The sequence below is a fragment of the Podarcis vaucheri genome (genome assembly GCF_965113315.1).
Source record: "Podarcis vaucheri genome assembly, chromosome: 12".
NCBI classification, from domain to species: Eukaryota; Metazoa; Chordata; class Lepidosauria; order Squamata; family Lacertidae; genus Podarcis; species Podarcis vaucheri.
The window spans coordinates 59,804,915-59,825,843 of record NC_138750.1 but is presented as its reverse complement, the minus strand read 5'-3'; the positions used below and the strand labels follow the sequence as shown (position 1 = coordinate 59,825,843).

Sequence of the window (20,929 nt, the reverse complement as noted above, 5' to 3'; positions counted from 1 at the left end):
TGAAAACAGTGTCTCTCTCTCTCACACACCCCTTACTCCTTAAGGAATTTGAAATATACTCGGAGTCGAGAGTGGATTCATGCTCTTTATTCAGCTCATAGTGGTGAGGAGGAATGGAAGTTCCCCCAGAATGTCTGCCTTATATACATTATTTACAAATTGGCCCCCACGTGATTGGCTAATTCTGGGATTCTCCTGTAGACCAATCAGGTTGCGGATTCACTTCCACCTGGAGCTGGATTGGGTGGCTCCTGTGGACCAATCAGGCTGCTGCATTCTGAATCCTATTGTTCTAGGACCAATCAGACTGCTGCACTCTGAATCCTATCGTTCTAGGACCAATCATACTGCTGCATTTTGGATCCTATTGAACTCAGTACATAGCAGAATCGTTCCGTTTATTACTTCTCTTTGACCCAAATTATCCTAGGCTGAATCAGGTGTCCGCCACATTTGGCATTAAATTGTCACATATGGCGTTTACTGGAATGTTACTCTCGCGTAAGCCCTGCAATATGTGTGTTTTAATATTGTGATCTTCTCTCATGGACTGCCCTGACCTACGGATATAGGGTGGTATAGAAATTTAATAAATGATGGCATGGCCACTGAATTAGATGGCTTTAAAGGAGGATTGGACAAATTCATAGAGGAGGAGAGAGCTACCCATGACAGCAGGAGGCAGTGATGGTTCTGAAGACCAGTTGCTGTAAACCACAGGAGGCGAGAGGGCTTTAAATGTATGGCGTATCTGCTGCCCAAGAGATGGATCTACAGTCCTTTCTAGGAGCTGGTTCAACAGAGCAAAAAAAAAAATGGACATCACATCAATTTGCAGAGGCAATAGAAATCCTCTTCCATCCCTACCTTGACCCAGCCTCCCCAACCTCCTAGTTTTCTATGTGTTTGTGTTGGGACAGGACCCCAACTCAGTGGCATAGCAAGGTGAGGTGGTACCCGGTGTAGAAAATTTCTTGCACCCCCCCCCAGTGAAGTTCTGCTCTGGTCAGGCCTCACCTGGAGTACTGTGTCCAGTTCTGGGCACCACAGTTCAAGAAGGACACTGACAAACTGGAACGTGTCCAGAGGAGGGCAACCAAAATGGTCAAAGGCCTGGAAACGATGCCTTATGAGGAATGGCTAAGGGAGCTGGGCATGTTTAGCCTGGAGAAGAGGAGGTTAAGGGGTGATAGGATAGCCATGTTCCAATATATAAAAGGATGTCACATAGAGGAGGGAGAAAGGTTGTTTTCTGCTGCTCCAGAGAAGCGGACACGGAGCAATGGCTCCAAACTACAAGAAAGAAGATTCCACCTAAACATTAGGAGGAACTTCCTGACAGTAAGAGCTGTTCGACAGTAGAATTTGCTGCCAAGGAGTGTGGTGGAGTCTCCTACTTTGGAGGTCTTTAAGCAGAGGCTTGACAACCATATGTCAGGAGTCCTTTAAATATTTTTTATACATATCCCATTTCCTAATAAATGTTTGATCGATGTGACCCCTCAATTTTTCTGTTAATTTAGCCAGTTCTGCATGTTCCAACATTTTATTTTGCCACTCCAGCTTTGTCAGTGTTTTCTCTCCTTTCCAATTCATGGCTATTAATACTCTTGCCGCTACTGTGCTGTATTTGACTATTGATTCAAAACCCTGAAATGTATTTTATAGAATTGACTTTTTATTTCTATTCTTTGTACAGTCATACCTCGGGTTACAGACGCTTTGGGTTGTGTGATTTTGGGTTGCGCACTGTGCCGAACCTGGAAGTACCGGAAAGGGTTACTTCCGGGTTTCGGCGCTTGCGCATGTGCAGAAGCACCGAATCATGACCCTCATGTGCGCAGACGCGGAGCTGTGGGCTGTGGACGCTGCGGGTTGCGAATGTGCTTCCCGCACGGATCACGTTCGCAACCTGAGCGTCCACTGTATATCGTATTGTTGTTTTATCGCTATGGCTGATGGCTGTCGCAGATAAAGATTCATTCATTCGTTCATTTCCGAGTTCTGCAAAGGGAAACACTGAGACTAAGTGAAATATACTCGGAGTCAAGAGTGGATTTCATGCTCTTTATTCAGCTCATAGTGGTGAGGAGGAATGGAAGTTGCCCCAGAATGTCTGCTTTATATACATTATTTACACAATGGGCCCCACGTGATTGGCTAATTCCAGGATTCTCCTGTAGGCCAATCAGGTTGTGGACTCACTTCCACCTGGAGCTGGATTGGGTGGCTCCTGTGGACCAATCCGACTGCTGCATTCTGGGTCCTATTGTTCTAGGACCAACCAGACTGCTGCATTCTGGGTCCTATTGTTCTAGGACCAATCAGGCTGCTACATTCTGAATCCTATTGCTCTAGGACCAATCAGACTGCTGCATTTGGATCCTATTCAGCTCAGTACATAACACTAAGCTAACAGCCAGGGCTGCCCTCCCGGCAGTGGCGTAGCGTGGGTTGTCAGCACCCGGGGCAAGGCAAGTAATTTGCGCCCCCTAACCCATGGATTTGCGCCCCCTAACCCATGGATTTGCGCCCCCTAACCCTAACCCCCAGATGTTGCACCCGATGCAGCCGGCCCCCCCCTGCACCCCCCACGCTACGCCACTGCCTCCCGGACCAGTTGTAAGTAAGAAGACTCTCAGGGGGCTGGCTGAGGTTGGTGGGCAGTGCCCCACATGCCCGAGTCTGATGGACCAGTCTCCATCAGACACAGATTTTGCCAGCTCTTTGGATATTTGTGGGACACAGCTGTGCTTTGCAAGCCTGAAACCGAGTCCCCGATGGACTCAAACCACAAGGCTAAAGTTACTCGTGAGGGAAAGTTTCCAAAATAGAAAACAAAATTACAATTAAGGGGGGGAAGGGAGATATAAAAAAATGCAGTCAGAAGCACAAACTGTGGCCACACGATGTTCTGCCTGCTCCCACTCTATAATTACGCTGAAAAGCGCTGGAAGATTCAGGGATATTTTCAAAGTACACAAATATTCTCAGTTATCCTCAAACGTCCCAGTGATTATAGACTAGGGGTGGAGTTTGGGGAAGGGCGGTTTCGAAGGGCACAGAGTTTGCACCAAACTCACTTCTTGCTTCTTGGAGGCTAGATACTTTGCCAAAATGGTTTAATGAACTGCGGGGGTGGGACTTAGGGCCTTGAGCGAGAAACTCCGAAATTTAAGCGAGGAGACTGAAAAAAAGAAGTAAGAATAAGGAAGAAAGTTATGTTCTTAGGGATAAAACCGCAGCAGAAAGGAAATTCCTGGAGGAATATATTACAGATAGTTACATCAAAATTGAACACAAAAATACAATAGAAAAAAAGATAAAGAAAATAAAAATAAAAAGCAAAAAAGAGTTAATAAGAAATGAATATTCATTATAACATCCTGTCTTTTCTAATAAAGTCTTCTGAAAGAAACTTCCAATCATTCTCATTGTACTTTTTCTATTGCCTTAATTTTATCGCACAGTTTGTTTTATAACATTTCCTGTGTATTCATCTAGTATATTTATTCCATTTGTTTATTATGCACAAGTATCATTCAGTTCTGCTAGGATAGCGTCATTATTACAATATAATCTTATATATTCTTTGAATAGTCTCCATTCTCTGGATATTTTTTGATTTGAGGCTCCTCTGACTTTTCCAGTCAGCTTTGCTAATTGAAAGTACTCTAGCAGGAGTGATTGCCAACCTATTATTGTAGGTGTTGTTTCCCATTTCCAACTTCTGGCTATCAGTATTCTTGCAGCCGTAATTGAATACATAAGCAGTGGTCTTGTATTTTGCTTTATTTCTATTGGCAGTATTCCTAGAAGGAAAATCTCCGGCCTTTTTTAAAAAGTAAGTTTAAATAATTTCTTAAATTCATCATATATTTTATTCCAAAACTCCAATATATATTTTATTCCAAAGCTTATAACCATACAAGTCAACCACATATAATAGTAAGATCCTATTTCCATTCATTTTGACTCTGATGTCAGTAGGGGTTTGCCAGCTGCTAGCACCCTACTACTTTAGGGATGCGGGTGGCGCTGTGGGTTAAACCACAGAGCATAGGACTTGCCGATCAGAAGGTTGGTGGTTCGAATCCCCGTGACGGGGTGGGCTCCCGTTGCTCGGTCCCTGCTCCTGCCAACCTAGCAGTTCGAAAGCACGTCAAAGTGCAAGTAGATAAATAGGTACCACTCAAGTGGGAAGGTAAACGGTGTTTCCGTGCGCTGCTCTGGTTCGCCAGAAGTGGCTTAGTCATGCTGGCCACATGACCCGGAAGCTGTCTGCAGACAAATGCTGGCTCCCTCGGCCTATAGAGTGAGATGAGTGCGCAACCCCAGAGTCGGTCACAACTGGACCTAACGGTCAGGGGTCCCTTTACCTTTACCTTTAGCACCCTACTTTACAGATAGCAATCTTTTAGGGATTGGGGAATCTGTGGCTCTTCAGCTATTGCTGGGCTGCATCGCCCACCATCCCCAACCACTGAGCATGCTGGCTGGTGCCGCCGGGAGTTATAGTTCGGCAGCGCCAGAGGTTTCCCCATCCCTGTTCTGTTTGCGTGGAGAGCGCTGGCAGCGAGCGCCTCCCTAAACAGGGCCGCCTTCAGTTGTCTTCTAAAAGTAAAATAGTTGTTTATTGCCTTGACATCTGATGGGAGGGCGTTCCACAGGGCGGGCGCCACCACCGAGAAGGCCCTCTGTCTGGTTCCCTGTAACCTCACTTCTCGCAATGAGCGAACTGCCAGAAGGCCCTTGGAGCTGGACCTCAGTGTCCGGGCTGAACGATGGGGGTATAGACGCTCCTTCAGGTATACTGGGCCGAGGCCGTTAGGGCTTTAAAGGTGAGCACCAACACTTTGAATTGTGCTCAGAAGCGTACTGGGAGCCAATGTAGGTCTTTCAGGACCGGTGTTATGTGGTCTCGGCGGCCAGTCCCAGTCACCAGTCTAGCTGTCGCATTCTGAATTAATTGCAGTTTCCGAGTCACCTTCACCTTCAAAGGTAGCCCCACATAGAGCACATTGCTGTAGTCCAAGCGGGAGATAACTAGAGCATGCACCACTCTGGCGAGACAGTTTGCGGGCAGGGAGGGTCTCATCCTGTGTACCAGTTGGAGCTGATAGACAGCTGTCCTGAACACAGAATTGCCCTGCGCCTCCATGGACAGCTGTGGGTCCAGAATGACTCCCAGGCTGCGCACCTGGTCCTTCAGGGGCACAGTTACCCTATTGAGGAGCAAGGAGTCCTCCACACCCACCTGCCCCCTGTCCCCCCAAAACAGTACTTCTGTCTTGCCCTTCTTGCCTGGCTTGCCCACATCCTTCTTCTTATTGTCCTTTGGCGACATGGCACAGTCGGAGTGGCTTCTCCCCTCGAGGCACCTTGGCTTTTGATCCATTTACTGACTTCTACATTTAAGAAAACAACAACCACGGAAACACACAGCGAGAGGCAGCTGGTTCCAATCTCCAGGCCTGGCACAGCTTAGCTGTTATCTCTTCCATCACCATCCCAGGCCCCTCACTGCTGACAGCGGAGAAATGTTTACACAGAGAGCCCGTGGGAATGTTGGAGTCCGTTTGCTGGTAGGTCGCTCTCGGGTGAGAGAGTGAAGCGAGAGAACAGAGAAACCGGCTTATCTGATGCACAACAGCTACAACAAGGAAATGGGCAGGCCAGGGACACAGGAATGTCAGAAGAGGCTGGCAGATCGGACCAATGGCTTGTCTAGTCTAGCATCGTCTTCTCACAACCCCAACCAGCCAGCAGGATTCGAACACAAGAGCAGTTCTTCCCTCCTGTACTTTCCAGCAACTGATGTTCAGAAGCGTTTCTGTCCCGAACTGGGCATCATTGCTAGTAGCCACTGAGATCGCCCTCTCCTCCAATGAATTTGTCTAACCCTCTTTGAAAGCCATCCAAGTTGCTTCTGTGATAAGAATTTTAAGGTCTTAGATATATATTATAGTAAAGGTAAAGGGACCCCTGACCATTAGGTCCAGTCACAGACGACTCTGGGGTTGCGGCGCTCATCTCGCTATATTGGCCGAGGGAGCCGGCGTACAGCTTCCTGGTCATGTGGCCAGCATGACTAAGCCGCTTCTGGCGAACCAGAGCAGGACACGGAAACACTGTTTACCATCCCGCTGGAGTGGTACCTTTACCTTTACCTTTACCTAGATGCTTAGGAAGTTGAAGTCATTTTAATGTGAATATTTTAGCTTATTTTTAGCTTATTTTAGGGTTGTTAATTTTTCTTGATTTTACTGCTGTGGTGTTTTTTGTGGTTTTTTGTTTGTTTTGGTAAACCACTTTGTAGGTTGTTTAAAATAATTTTTATTAAATAAATATACAATAAATATAAATAAAATAACACAAGCAAAGCACAATCCATCCTGTAGATTTAAGTATCTGTCCGCAGTCGCCTACTTGTTATCAGAGGCTCAGAATCCACATTTTTTGTAAGAAAATATGAAATAACATAAAACCATTTTTGCAGGCAAAAAAAAAATCAATGTGTGTGTGTGTGTGGGGGGGGGGTGATCAACAAATGCTGGTAGTCAACAAAAGAGGTTTAAAGACTGTCTCAAGGCAAATCTAAAAAAATGTAATATAAGCACCAACAATTGGGAAACACTGCCTGCGAGAGCTCCAGTTGGAGAACAGCATTTCCCAAAGGTATCATGGGCTTTGAAGACACTCGAACCCAGGACGCAAGGGAGAAACGTGCTAAGAGGAAGGCACGCTTGGCAAATCCACACCGTGATCAGCTTCTGCCCGGAAACCAATGTCCCCACTGTGGAAGGACGTGTGGATCCAGAATTGGCCTCCACAGTCACTTACGGACGCATTGTTAAAATCGTGTTTATAGAATACAATCTTACTCGGCTACGAGGGATTGCCTAAGAAGAAGAAGAAAGGGTGGCGATGTTCCAATTCAATTCAAGAAGGACACTGACAAACTGGAACGTGTCCAGAGGAGGGCAACCAAAATGCTCAAAGGCCTGGAAACGATGCCTTATGAGGAACGGCTAAGGGAGCTGGGCATGTTTAGCCTGGAGAAGAGGAGGTTAAGGGGTGATATGCTAGCCATGTTCAAATATATATAAAAGGATGTCACATAGAGGAGGGAGAAAGGTTGTTTTCTGCTGCTCCAGAGAAGCGGACACGGAGCAATGGATCCAAACTACAAGAAAGAAGATTCTACCTAAACATTAGGAAGAACTTCCTGACAGTAAGAGCTGTTCGACAGTGGAATTTGCTGCCAAGGAGTGTGGTGGAGTCTCCTACTTTGGAGGTCTTTAAGCAGAGGCTTGACAACCATATGTCAGGAGTGCTCTGATGGTGTTTCCTGCTTGGCAGGGGGTTGGACTCGATGGCCCTTGTGGTCTCTTCCAACTCTATGATTCTATGATTCTATGATCCATCTCCACTGCTGGAATCAGTGAGTTTCCAAATGCTGGGAATCACAAGCAGGGAGAGAGCTGTTGCGCTCACGTCCTCCTTCCATGCTTCCCACAGGCTGGCCGCTGTGAGAACAGGATGCTGGACTCAATGGGTCTTGTCTTGATTCAGCAGGTCTCTTCCGATGTTTTTATGTCAGTCTTTAAGATTATGACTGAACCTTACCTTCGCAGCTCTCCTACTACTTGCCCTGCACTGCCCCCATGGTTCTTGCCTGTCTTGCCCGCCTTTCCCTCGCTCGTTTTCACGCAGACTTTCTGTTCAAAGCATGTTTTGCAATGCCCCAAGCCTTTCCCAGTTGCAAAGATAGATATCAATTGAAATATGCTCGGAGTCAAGAGTGGATTTCATGCTCTTTATTCAGCTCATAGTGGGGGGGGGGGAAGGAATGGAAGTTCCCCCAGAATGTCTGCTTTATATACATTATTTACACAATGGGCTGCATGTGACTGGCTAATTCGGGGATTCACCTCTAGGCCAATCAGGTTGTGGGTTCACTTCCACCTGGAGCTGGATTGGGTGACTCCTGTGGACCAATCAGACTGCTGCATTCTGGATCCTATTCAACTCAGTACATAACACCCATCATCCAGACCTCTCAAGGGTGATCGAGAAGCAGATGCCAAGGAAGGCTTTTTGCGAATCTACAGCGTTCCATGATATGACAGGTCATTGGTTCAGCTTGCCAAATGAATCCACTGGCAATTTTCCGAAAATGAACAGTGGGGCTTTTATTTATGCAAACAGACGGCTGCAGATAACATTGTTGATTGTACCTGATACGCCTCAATGGTCGAAAGGCCCAATCATACAAGAATAATAACAATATTAGCAATAATGATAATAATAATGGCTATCACCGTTCCACCTCTTGCAAAGCATCAACACCGCAAAGGACAAAAGAAACAAACATGTTCAGAGTGGACAATGGAGGAAAAACACAGAACAGGACAGCCAAGATAAATTGGAAACCTATCAAGTGCTGCCTTGGCAGAAAGCGTTGCCAGTTTGTCACCTGGGGAGGAATTTAGAGTCCACAAAACATGCCATCGGAACAATGAAGGTGTCTGTGTTTTTCTCCCTACTCTGCTATCTCAAAAGATATCAAGGTTGGACTCACCGGGAAACAATTGTGTTGAGATTCTGTGTAATAAGAGATTGTGGCATGAATGCAGCTGCGAAAGGCTGGCTCTCCTTGATTAATGTTCCTCACCTTGCAAGGAATTTAATACCTGCCGGTGTGCTGGGCTTGTATACGCATAAATAAGAGCTGGAAAGTGTTCGGGAAAGAGCAACCGAAATACTTGGTGGAGGATGGAGTGCCTCCCTTGTGAAGAAAGGTCGTGGCGTCTGGGACTTTTTAGTTTGAATAAAAGGTGAGTAAGAGGTGATCACTGCAGATGGTGACAGCAGTCACGAAATTAAGACGCCTGCTTCTTGGGAGAAAAGCCATGACAAACCTAGACAGCATCTTAAAAAGCAGAGACATCACCTTGCCGACAAAGGTCCGTATAGTTAAAGCTATGGTTTTCCCAGAAGTGATGTATAGAAGTGAGAGCTGGACCATAAAGAAGGCTGATCGCCGAAGAATGGATGCTTTTGAATTATGGTGCTGGAGGAGACTCTTGAGAGTCCCATGGACTGCAAGAAGATCAAACCGATCCATTCTGAAGGAAATCAGCCCTGAGTGCTCACTGGAAGGACAGATCCTGAAGCTGAGGCTCCAAGACTTTGGCTACCTCATGAGAAGAGATCCTGATGCTGGGAAAGATTGAGGGCACAAGGGCACAAGAAGGTGGTGTCATGAAGAGTTGAATACGACTAAACAACAACAACAGCCTGACCTTAGGATGGAGAGTCTCAGTGCATTAACCACCCCAGCAGATCTCGCTTCTCCATTAGTCAGAGCAAGGTCTCTATGTCTCCCACTTCCACCTGCTACCAGCTTGGCTTACACACAACTTTCTGGCAATTGTTCTCCTTCCTACCTAGCAGCTAGGTATTGGGAGGTTGGGTGGGGAGGAACGGTCTACACATTACCCTGGATGACACCATAACTTAGCTGTAGCTCTTGCAACCAAGTTCATTCTTTTGGGACCCTGATGAGGACACTTGGATGGTCAGCTAAGGTCATTTCCTCAGAAAGAAAATTGTCTCACCAGCTCAGCAACAGAATCCTGTGTTAGATTCTAACGGTACCTGGGCACAGGGCCCCCCAAATTGGAAGGGAATCAGGGCGTCATCTAGATGGAACACCCCCAGCCCACACTAATACTTCTAAGAAATAATAATTGATTTCTATCCCTTGCCCCTCTTCCGTTGGCTTCCTGACTTCCTCTTTGGTTGCGTGAGAATCGTTGGGTCTCTGAAGGATCTTGCTCAAGACTTGAGCTTCCTTCTTGAGAATACGACATTGGGGGAAGCGAGTCCTGGGACTCGTGGTGCTAAACATCCTGCTGACCTCATGAGATGTGGGTTTTGTGGGCTTTGGGGGTTTTTTGCTCATTATTCTGTTCTACGGCTGCTGGACTTTGCCCAGAAAGAAAATGCACCCAAGACTTTTCAAAATGGTTAACTCTGCGCCGCCACCCCCCAAAGTAGTCAACCATTAGCTTGCAGGGGAGACCATATCCGGCAAGATGTTTTGGTGCCAAGTCACACAGCCCGGTGCTCATTATGTTTTCCTTTAACCACAGCTCATCCGGTCTGGTTAATCTTAACCCAGAAGACCTAGAATGAGCCGGGTTCATTATATACATAAAAAACCTTCCTTTTCTTCAGGACTGTTTCTTTTCCTTTTTTATTGGCTGTGCAAAAAAGCTCATCCGCTATTAGTCACATAATGTCCCTTTCCTTACTTCTCACATACTGATCTCCATGTCCCTTGTGTCTTAATAAGGGCAAAGGGAGGCTCTGACAGAAGGTGGTCGCCAATGAGGGCCTTCTCAGTGGTGGCGCCCGCCCTGTGGAACGCCCTCCCATCAGATGTCAAGGAAATAAACAGCTACCTGACTTTTATAAGATATCTGAAGGCAGCCCTGTCTAGGGAATGTTTTTAATGTTTGGTGTTTTTAATATCCTGTTGGGATCCACCCTGAGTGGCTGGGGAAAGCCAGCCAGATGGGCCGAGTATAAGTATCAATTCTTTGGCAATCAGCCTTCTTCATGATCCAGCTCTCACTTCCATACATTCTCATTTCCATACATACAGGCTGTAGATATGTGTAAATAAAACCATATATCCTGAAGACACCACAGTCTCTGCTGACCCAGGAATCGAGCCTGGCTAAGTGCCTGGGACCCTTGGGATATCTCACCGCTCAGAGATTGACGGGATTCGTAGCAGTATTTATAATCCACCCTGTCAACTGAAGGTCTCCGTTTGGAACTAGGCACAAGGTGCCATCAGAAGGTTCCAGTGCAAGTATGAAACAAAGCGAAATTCCCCATCCAAAATCAGTTTCCTCAAGAGCTGTTTGACAGTGGAATGGACTCCCTCAGGAGACTGTGGCTTCTCCTCTGCTGGAGGTTTTTAAGCAGAGGTTACAATGGTTTTGTTTCTTTAAAAAAAATGTTTAGGGGTACTCTCATTTCGGCTCAAGAAAATCACAATTTTGTGATCGGGAAAAATAAATACAATAAATGGACAAAAGTTCAAAGATTCACAAAATGTTTAGGGGTATGTGTACCCCTGCGTCCCCCTGGAAAAAAAGCACCGAGAGGTTGGTTGGATGGGTGTCTGTCATGGATGCTTTAGCTGAGATTCCCATATTGCAAGGGGTTGGACTAGATCACTCTTGTGCTCCTTTCCAACTTTGCAATTCTATGATTCTGTCATTCTAAGTCCAAAGAAATACATTTTCTGTATGACCCAATGCCTGCTGAATAATGTAACTGAGGATGGACGGACCTGACAATTTTGGTTTCTTTCAGCTTTTCATATTTCTGCTCTTAAGTTCAGTTCTCCACAATTCCACAGCAATTCATGAAATACAGAGAGAGAGCGAGAGAGTCTATCTATCATCTATCTATCTATCTATCTATCTATCTATCTATCTATATCTATCATCTATCATCTATCTATCTATCATCTATCTATCATCTCTCTATCTATCATCTCTCTATCTATCTATCTATCTATCTATCTATCTATCTATCTATCTATCTATCATCTATCTATCTATCATCTATCTATATCATCTATCTATCTATCTATCTATCTATCTATCTATCATCTATCTATCTATCTATCATCTATCTATCTATCTATCTATCTATCTATCTATCTATCTATCTATCTATCTATATCTATCTATATCTATCATCTATCTATATCTATCTATCTATCTATCTCTATATCTATCATCTATCTATCTATCTTTCTATCTACTATCTATCTATCTATCATCTATCTATCATCTATCTATCTATCTATCTATCTATCTATCTATCTATCTATATCTATCTATCATCTATCTATCTATCATCTATCTCTATCATCATCTATCATCTATCTATCTATCTATCATCTATCTATCTATCTATCATCTATCTATCTCTATCTATCTATCTATCTATCTATCTATCTATCTATCTATCTATCTATCTATCTATCATCTATCTATCTATCTATCTATCTATCTATCTATCTCTATCATCTATCATCTATCATCTATCATCTATCATCTATCATCTATCATCTATCTATCTACCTATCTATCATCTATCTATCATCTCCTCATGATAGCTTATTAGCATTTTAATGCATGCATCTCCCAATATATACATATATTTTTTGCAAGCAATTCCCCCTAATACGATGCATTTGTGTATGCTATGTTCACAAATAGATGCATTTTCATTCACAGTTTCCTCTACTGTGTGTATTTTTGCTCATGTTTCTTAGGTGATGAAGTTTCTGTATGACTCTTGAGCTCACAAAAGTTGCACCACTGAAAGACACTTCCTGGCCAATTTTGACAGAGACTGGCAGGCTTTCAAAACTTCAGAGGTCGGGACAACATCCACATAATGGAAACCTTGAGTTAGGCCCTTTCGCTCTGACCTCTTGAGATATCTCTGGCGGGAACCAGAAAGGAAATCCATCTAAATTTGAAGAGACCACCAAATGGATGTGATTCCGAGAAAGTCAAAAGAAAACCTAAGAGTCACTGTGAGGCAGTTGGAAGGAATTCTAGGAAACACAAATCAGATTTTTAGACTTGTGGTGAGAGGAGAGATAATCTCACTATCTGGGTCATCACCAAATGAATAAATGTGCTGCATAAATCCATGGTAAAAGTTATTTTTAATTAAATGTTTCCTCTGCAAAGCTAAAACAGGCACAGGAATGTGGGAAGAAGAAACCGTTGCATCTTAGATTGGCGCCATTAACTTTGTGAGCTGTTGGAGGAGACTGGAAACAAACATAAGCTGGAAAAAACATCTCAGTTGACTTGTGTTACATTGATGAAACTGGCATTCTCTGCATTGCAGGTTGGACTGCATGACATTTTGGGGTACCTTACCACTCTATGGTTTTCTGGGGCTCGGGTGGTGCTGTGGTCTAAACCACAGAGCCTAGGGCTTGCCGATTGGAAGGTGAGAAGTTCGAATCCCCGTGACGGAGTGTTGCTCTGTCCTAGCTCCTGCCAACCTAGCAGTTCGAAAGCACGCCAGTGCAAGTAGATAAATAGGTACCACTGTGACGGGAAGGTAAACAGCGCTGCCCGCATCCCTCCCATCAGGGGCAGGCTGTTCTAGCCCCTCTCGGTTGCGTTCTGGCACCTTTCAGGTGTGCGCCATTCTAAGAGAAAGAGAGAGGCGTTTAGGGTGAATTCCGGCACTTCTTTTTCTAGAAAAATAGCACTGCCCATCACCTTTCACCCTCTCCTTTCAACTTGGACTGGGGACTTTCTGTGTTCAAATCACAAGCCCTGCCACTGAGATACAGCCTTTCCATTGGTCACCAACCCTGGTAGAAACATCTTGCCGGCTGATGAGAAAGGATGTTCAAGGGGAAGAATGGCAGATGAAGGTGATAGACTACATGGGACTGGCTGAAATGACTGGCAGAATCCGAGATCAGGGAAAAGAGACGGCGGAAGAAGATTGGAAGAAATTTAAGATCTATCTTAAGAGACATTGTAAAATTAATGAGTGTTAAAATGTTGCGGCTATAGAAGTAAGCGGATTACAGCTGTAAAGATTAGGTTAAAAGAAAAGAAAGGATTACAATTAGATTAAATTAAGGGTGAGGATTTGCTGAACTAAATATTTGAAATGGGAAGGCAGAAAGGGGAGGTATGAGGAGGTCGGTGAAGTAAGTTTTAAGAGAATAAGGATTTGAAATTATATTTGTTTGTCCTTCTGTGTGTTTGTTTGTATTGTGTTTGATTTTATAATTTGTGAAAATTTAATAAATATCTTTTTTATAAAAAAAAGGATGTTCAAGGACTGCTGTCACTGTTGCAACACGAGAGTGCAGAATTCACTGGGGTCCATGTAGCAAGAGATATGTGAGCACAGAAAGGAAACGCGGGTGGAAGCAGGAGATCCAGATTCTTGCGTATGGGGTGGTGGAAGAAACCCAGGAAGAAACCCATTGGGAAATCGAGGGGCATGTTGACAAAGGTGTCAGAGAAGTTTCCGAGTTCCTTTTGAATGACAAGCTGCAGCCTTTTGGGGAAGGCGAACTCTCTGGGGTCAGTCTGACCATTGCAGGCCTCCCTTGCTGAATATTTCTTCACATTGCCCCTTCTTAAAGTTGAGTAATTGTGGCTTAGAGGACACAGTATCTGGGCCTCTTCTGCTTTGCTCAGACACGCGGCTCCCATGTGCAAGGAATCTTTTGACATACTGTCCCCTAATAAGGCACATTTCGCTGCATGTTTATCTACTATTATTTTGCTCGGAGGAGTGCACTTCAGAGAAGTGTGAATGTTGGGAGATTCAGGACTGATAGAGCAAATCCCTCCTCCACACATCATGCAATTAAACTATGGAACTCGCTGCCACATGATGGCCACCAGCTGAAACGGCTTTCAAAAAGGATTGGACAAATTCATGCAAGAGGGAACTGTTGATGGCAGTGCTATGGGTTAAACCACAGAGCCTAGGGCTTGCTGATTGGAAGGTTGGCGGTTCGAATCCCCGCGACGGGGTGAGCTCCTCTTGCTTGGTCCCTGCTCCAGCCAACCTAGCAGTTCGAAAGCACATCAAAGTGCAAGTAGATAAATACGTACCACTCCAGCGGGAAGGTAAACGGCATTTCCGTGCGCTGCTCTGGTTTTGCCAGAAGTGGATTAGTCATGCTGGCCACATGACCCGGAAGCTGTACGCCGGCTCCCTCGGCCAGTAAAGCGAGATGAGTGCCGCAACCCCAGAGTCGTCTGTGACTGGACCTGAACATCTGAAGACATCTGAAGGCAGTCCTGTTCAGGGAAGTTTTTCATGTGTGACATTCTAATATATTTTTACTCTTTGTTGGAAGCCGCCCAGAGTGGCTGGGGAAACCCAGCCCGGTGGGCGGAATACAAATAATAAATTATTATTATTATTATTACTGATGGTCAGGGGTCCCTTTACCTTTACTTTTGACCATGGTGGCTATTCTTTGCCACCACAGGCCTTTCGCATGTCATCTGCCAGTGAGCCAAGCCCCATTTTTTAAAAAAAAGCAGGGATGAAACCAGTGTGATGAGATTGGCTTTGCTCTTTTTTTAAAAAAAGTTAAAACCACACAAGGTGGCAGTATAGATTGTCAAAAGAGGTTTCGAGCCGGTGACCAGAGATTTAAAATAGCCTCATCCCAAGAGACCAGCTATGAGTTGCACTTCTGTTTCTCACAAATGGATTCTCCACAACGGAGAAGATGTTCCTTAGGATATGCTCAGCTTTCTATACAAATCAGAATGAATTGATTTGAGCCTGAAAAAAAATCTCCTTACTTTCCCCAAATTGTATTCTTGTTTGTACAATCCTGACACAGATGACACCAGACTGGGACACCAAACTGGGACGGGTCGCCAGTGCCACTGAAGACAGGGATTCGAGACAACCTTAACAGATTGGAGAACTGGACCAAAACTAAAAAAATAAATTTCAATAGGGACAAATCTATGATTCTACACAGATGGGGGACACCTGGTTTGCCAGTAATAAATGTGTCCACAGTGTGATGGAGCAGCAAGAACAGAAAGCTAATGCTATTCTAGGCTGCATCAACCAAAGAACAGTGGTACCTCGGGTTACAAACACCTCAGGTTACAAATGCTTCAGGTTACAGATGCCGCTAACCCAGAAGTAGTACCTTGGGTTAAGAACTTTACCTCAGGATGAGAACAGAAATCGTGCTCCGGTGGCAATTGGAGGCCCCATGAGCTAAAGTGGTACCTCAGGTTAAGAACGGTTTCAGGTTTTTTATTGTAAAGAATGCAGGGTGCGGGAGATGTGGGGAAGTCCGGTTGGTTATGAAAAAATGTATTGGAAAGATGGATTTCTTTTTCTTTCTTTTTTCTTTTTCTGTTATTTCTTTTATATATCTGATTTAACATCTGTACCTGGGAAAAAAGCAATAAAAATATTTTTTTTTTAAAAAAGAACGGTTTCAGGTTAAGAACGGACCTCCGGAACGAATTAGGTTCGTAAGCAGAGGTACCACTTTATAGTGTCTCAAATCCACGGAAGTAATAGTACTTTTATCCTGTGAACCGCCCTGAGACCTATGGGTATAGGGCGGTATATAAATTTTAATAATAATAATACTTTCCTCTTCTGCCTTGATCAGACCACATTTGGAATACTGTGTCTAATTTCGGGCGCCACAATTTAAGTAGGATATTGACCAGCTGGAAAGTGTGTACAGTGGTACCTCGGGTTACATACTGTCAGAGCTGCTCCAGATCCTAGCTCACAGAGGATCACGCTAGCCAGTGGTCACTTTGTAAAAGTCTTTATTGAGTTACAGTTTCCATTCTCAAGCTGCTGCGTGCAGCTCTACGTCTTATGGGTTAGACCGGCGAAGCTCCGTCTGAGTCTCCGCCCCCTGTACACCAGCTAAGTACCCTAGCCTTACTCCACCTTTTCCACCTGACCGTTCTTCTCTGGGTCCCTCTGCCCCCCGGGGTCTCTTCCTTTCGGGACGCTTCTGACGCTGACCCCCCGGACCCTTCTGTCTCCTTGCGTCGGGCTTTAGGACCTGGCTCCCTTTCCGGGCTGCTGACTGCGCCACCTTCCTGTGCATTTGAACTTGGCGCGCGCGCCCAACCTTCCACTTGCCGCCTGACCGTTTCCTCGCTCCCCGATGGAGGTGTGGCCACTCCTGACTCGTGCCCTCCCTCCTGCTGCGAGCTGCCAGAACTCGGTACCTGGCGCCCTTCCTCCCCACTGCGTTCTGTTGTTGATGCTGGCCCCGATTTCCAACTGCTGCTCTCTGAGCCCCCTCTGGACCCTTCTTCCTGGGGTGTCCCTCTTGGTTTCCCCCTTGCTCTGGCCACTGGCGCTCCTTCCTGTGAATCTTCTGATTCACTGGAAAGACTCGGAGATCTCGGGTCGTCGTCATCACTCATCTTTTCTTCTGCCTCCTCCCCCTCGCTCTCTGTTTCCTCCCTTGCCCTCGCCTCTGCTCCTGAACCCCTGACACATACGCTTCAGGTTACAGACTCCGCTAACCCAGAAATAGTGCTTCAGGTTAAGAACTTTGCTTCAGGATAAGAACAGAAATCGTGTGGCGGCAGCAGGAGGCCCCAATAGCTAAAGTGGTGCTTCAGGTTAAGAACAGTTTCAGGTTAAGAACGGACCTCCAGAACGAATTAAGTACTTAACCCGAGGTACCACTGTAGAGGGAAACCAAGATGATCAAGGGTCTGGAAACTAAGCCTCAAGGTCGCTTCTAACTCTATAATTTTACGATTCCAGGTGGGAAAGACTAGGGATAGGGGAACAGGCAGGGAGTCCAACAGTAGGTGGCGCCAGAGCTAATGACCGGCAGAGTCAATGGATTCTAGTTTTGTCCCTGTTTTTATTTTCACATAGGAGAACTTTTAGACCTCAACGCACACCTCCTATCTGCTTGAAGTAGTTCAGGAAAAGCTGCACCATTTGGTTATCCAGTATTGATAAAGCTATCCGTCATTCTAGCCCCTTCCTACACAACGTTTTGCAACTGAAAGCTTGCTTCCCAACTGCATACCAAGAGAGCTTTTGTGAGAGAGGGTCAATTGTGTTGTTTTTGATTCTTGGCAGCGCATTCCCAATCTGTTAGTTACACAATCATTGCCTGGGAATTGGGGAGAGGTAAATGTTGGCTCCAGACTGCAAACGTTTGTTCCATAAAAGTGGTTATCATATTGTGTACAATAAGTAAATCGTGTTACCTAATCCCACACAGATTTGTTTAGGGCTCAGCAAAGAGATAGAGAGAGGCCAACAGGCTTTGATGCTCTTCCTTGTAGCAATGGAGAAATCACCATGCTGTGCGTTGCTTCATCTCCACAACTAGAGGTACAGGGTACTGCCAGAGACTGCTGGCTCTGTGTAGAGCGCCCCCACCTGGTGAAAATTGGACCTGCAGGCAAAAGCTTCTCAGTTAAGAATACAGTGGTACCTCGGGTTAAGTACTTAATTCATTCTTGAAACTGTTCTTAACCTGAAGCACCACTTTATCTAATGGGGCCTCCCGCTGCCGCCGTGCCACCAGAGCACAATTTCTGTTCTCATCCTGAAGCAAAGTTCTTAACCTGAAGCACTATTTCTGGGTTAGCGGAGTGTGTAACCTGAAGCGTCGGTAACCTGAAGCATATGTAACCTGAGGTACTACTGTACCTGAAATCTGCATAGATATCTCTCTACATCACTAGTTTCCCTTTACAGGTAGGTAGCCGTGTTGGTCTGCCCTAGTCGAAACAAAAAATAAAAAATTTCCTTCCAGTAGCACCTTAGAGACCAACTAAGTTTGTTATTGGTATGAGCTTTTGTGTGCATGCACACTTCTTCAGATACAATGGAACAGAAGACACCAGACCTTTATATATAGTGAGAGGGTGGGGTGGCCCGTATAGAGTCCTTACGTGGGTTCCCTATTGGCAGGAGAAAATATTAGAGGCCAACCAGAGAATATTGAGAAGCAAAGCAGCTAGTAAGCTTGATCTTTATTGATCTGTTGCAACAGGGTACTCCCCTCACACGCAGGAGAGGAAGAGGACCCAGAACAATGGCGTGCAAGGCCTTATATAGACATTTTAAATTCCCTGCCCTGGAGCTCAAAACAACGCCCCCCCCCAAACATCATACACACATCACAGAAGGGGTGTAACCCAAGACCACCCCCACAAACATCATACTTACGTCACAGAAAAGGTGGTCTACAGCAGAAATTTGAACGTTGTTGTTTTTCCTATCTGCCAGGTTATCTGATAATGCCTTATCCGATTTCCTTTCCTGGTAGTCTGGCCATTCCTTTGAGATAGTGATTTCCCAATTGATGAGACAATGGGAAGGTTCCTTCACCCCCTCCCTCCTTGCGGAGAAAACATTTGGTCAGTTGGGGAGTCAAAATGGTTTCAGGGCGGTCTTCCTGAGCTGCTCCAGACATGTGGTCCATATATCTATGTTTGTGCTTGGTTGGTACATTTATGAACATTTATTACACTGGTCAACAACAAATTTGTTGTCTGCGTTTTTTCAGCTGATTTAGGATGAATCTGATGTGCTGAATCAAAAAATCACATTGGTTTTGCTCAGTCAGGTCAGGTTTTTGAGTTATGGCCACATGTCATTTTTTAACATTTTTATTCACATGTACGCTTGTGTGGAGCATTTTAGAAGAAGTTGGTGGGGGTAAAATGCCATGTTGAATAATTGTTTTGATTGGAAATGATTATTTTAATGACAAGACGTATTCAGGTTCGATAGTTCTGGGTGATTATGTTGAAAAGGGATCAGTTTGAAGCCATAAAACCTCAAAATCTTCCACGAATTGGTGCGGCAAAGCATAAAGTTGGGGGATCAAAACCCCTGGCTCACTCGAGTACACTGAAGGAGAACTATGAAGGGGTGAAGTATGTGCTGGAGAAAATTGGTTATGATCAGCATAAGTGGTTTATTTGTGTTGACCTGAAAATGGTGAACTTTTTGTTGGGACAACAGTCTGGCTTCACCAAGTACCCATGTTTTCTGTGAATGTGGGATAGTAGGGACCGTGCTCAGCATTACACGAAGAAGGACTGGCCTGTGCAGGAGGAATTGGTGCCTTGCAAAAAAAAGGAACATCATCAACGACCCTCTGGTGGACAGAGACAGAATACTCTTCCCACCGCTGCACATCAAGCTCGGCTTAATCAAGCAATTCACCAAGGCTCTGGACAAGGATGGTGACTGCTTCACTTACTTGTGCCAGGCTTTTCCAGGATTGATCATGGAGAAGTTGAAAGCTGGCATCTTTGACGGTCCTCAGATCCGTCAGCTCATCAGAGATCCAGAGTTCGGAAACTCAATGAACGAAGTGGAACTGGAAGCGTGGAAGTCATTTGTTCTGGTAGTGAAGAACTTTCTTGGCAACAATAAGGCCAGAAACTACGCAGAACTTGTCAACAACATGCTGACTGCTTTCAGAAACCTGGGCTGCAACATGAGCATCAAGATGCACTACCTATTTTCACATATGGACCGGTTTCCTGAGAACCTGGGTTCAATGAGTGATGAGCAGGGGGAGAGATTCCATCAGGACATGAAAGAGATGGAGACCAGGTATCAGGGTCGCTGGGACGCAGTCATGATGGCTGACTACTGTTGGACTCTGAAGAGAGACCTCCCTGCCGCTGAGCATCCCAGGAGTTCCAAGAAACGGAAGTTCAAGCCCTGAAGTTTGAAAAATGGTGAAGCAACATGCAATTTACATGTACTTACCTTTATCAATGCCCTCCATTCAGTTTACAGTAATCAATGTTTCTATCAGGTAATCAATATATGTTGTTGGAAAAACATTTTTTTCTCTTAAAAACATATTTAGGATGATATCTGTTGACAAAAATCAGCTGATAATGCCACAAAAATGTAACTGATTTTGTCATAAGATTTTTTTTTCAAATCAACATAGCACAAAAACCTGACCTGATGGACAGAAACGGATGCCATTTCCTGATTCAGCAGTGCAAAAATACCCTAAATCAGTTGTAGAAATCTAGACAACATTCAAAATGTACAAAATTGTTGCCCAGTGTTATATACAGTGGTACCTCGGGTTAAGTACTTAATTCGTTCCGGAGGTCCGTTCTTAACCTGAAACTGTTCTTAACCTGAAGCACCACTTTAGCTAATGGGGCCTCCTGCTGCTGCGGCGCCGCTGGAGCACAATTTCTGTTCTCATCCTGAAGCAAAGTTCTTAACCTGAAGCACTATTTCTGGGTTAGCAGAGTCTGTAACCTGAAGTGTATGTAACCTGAGATACCACTGTATATAAGACTTT

The 20,929-nt window shown here is 45.0% G+C and overlaps 1 long non-coding RNA gene across 1 annotated transcript in view; it reads right to left on the bottom strand.

The window, feature by feature from the left end:
* The window catches only part of LOC309515087, a 211,293-nt gene extending 202,107 nt beyond the window's left edge, over positions 1-9,186 (bottom strand). Inside the window, exon 1 of the long non-coding RNA XR_014212248.1 lies at positions 8,957-9,186. This is a non-coding gene — a long non-coding RNA (uncharacterized lncRNA). The remainder of the gene's footprint in view (positions 1-8,956) is intronic.
* Positions 9,187-20,929: the final 11,743 nt, after the last annotated feature.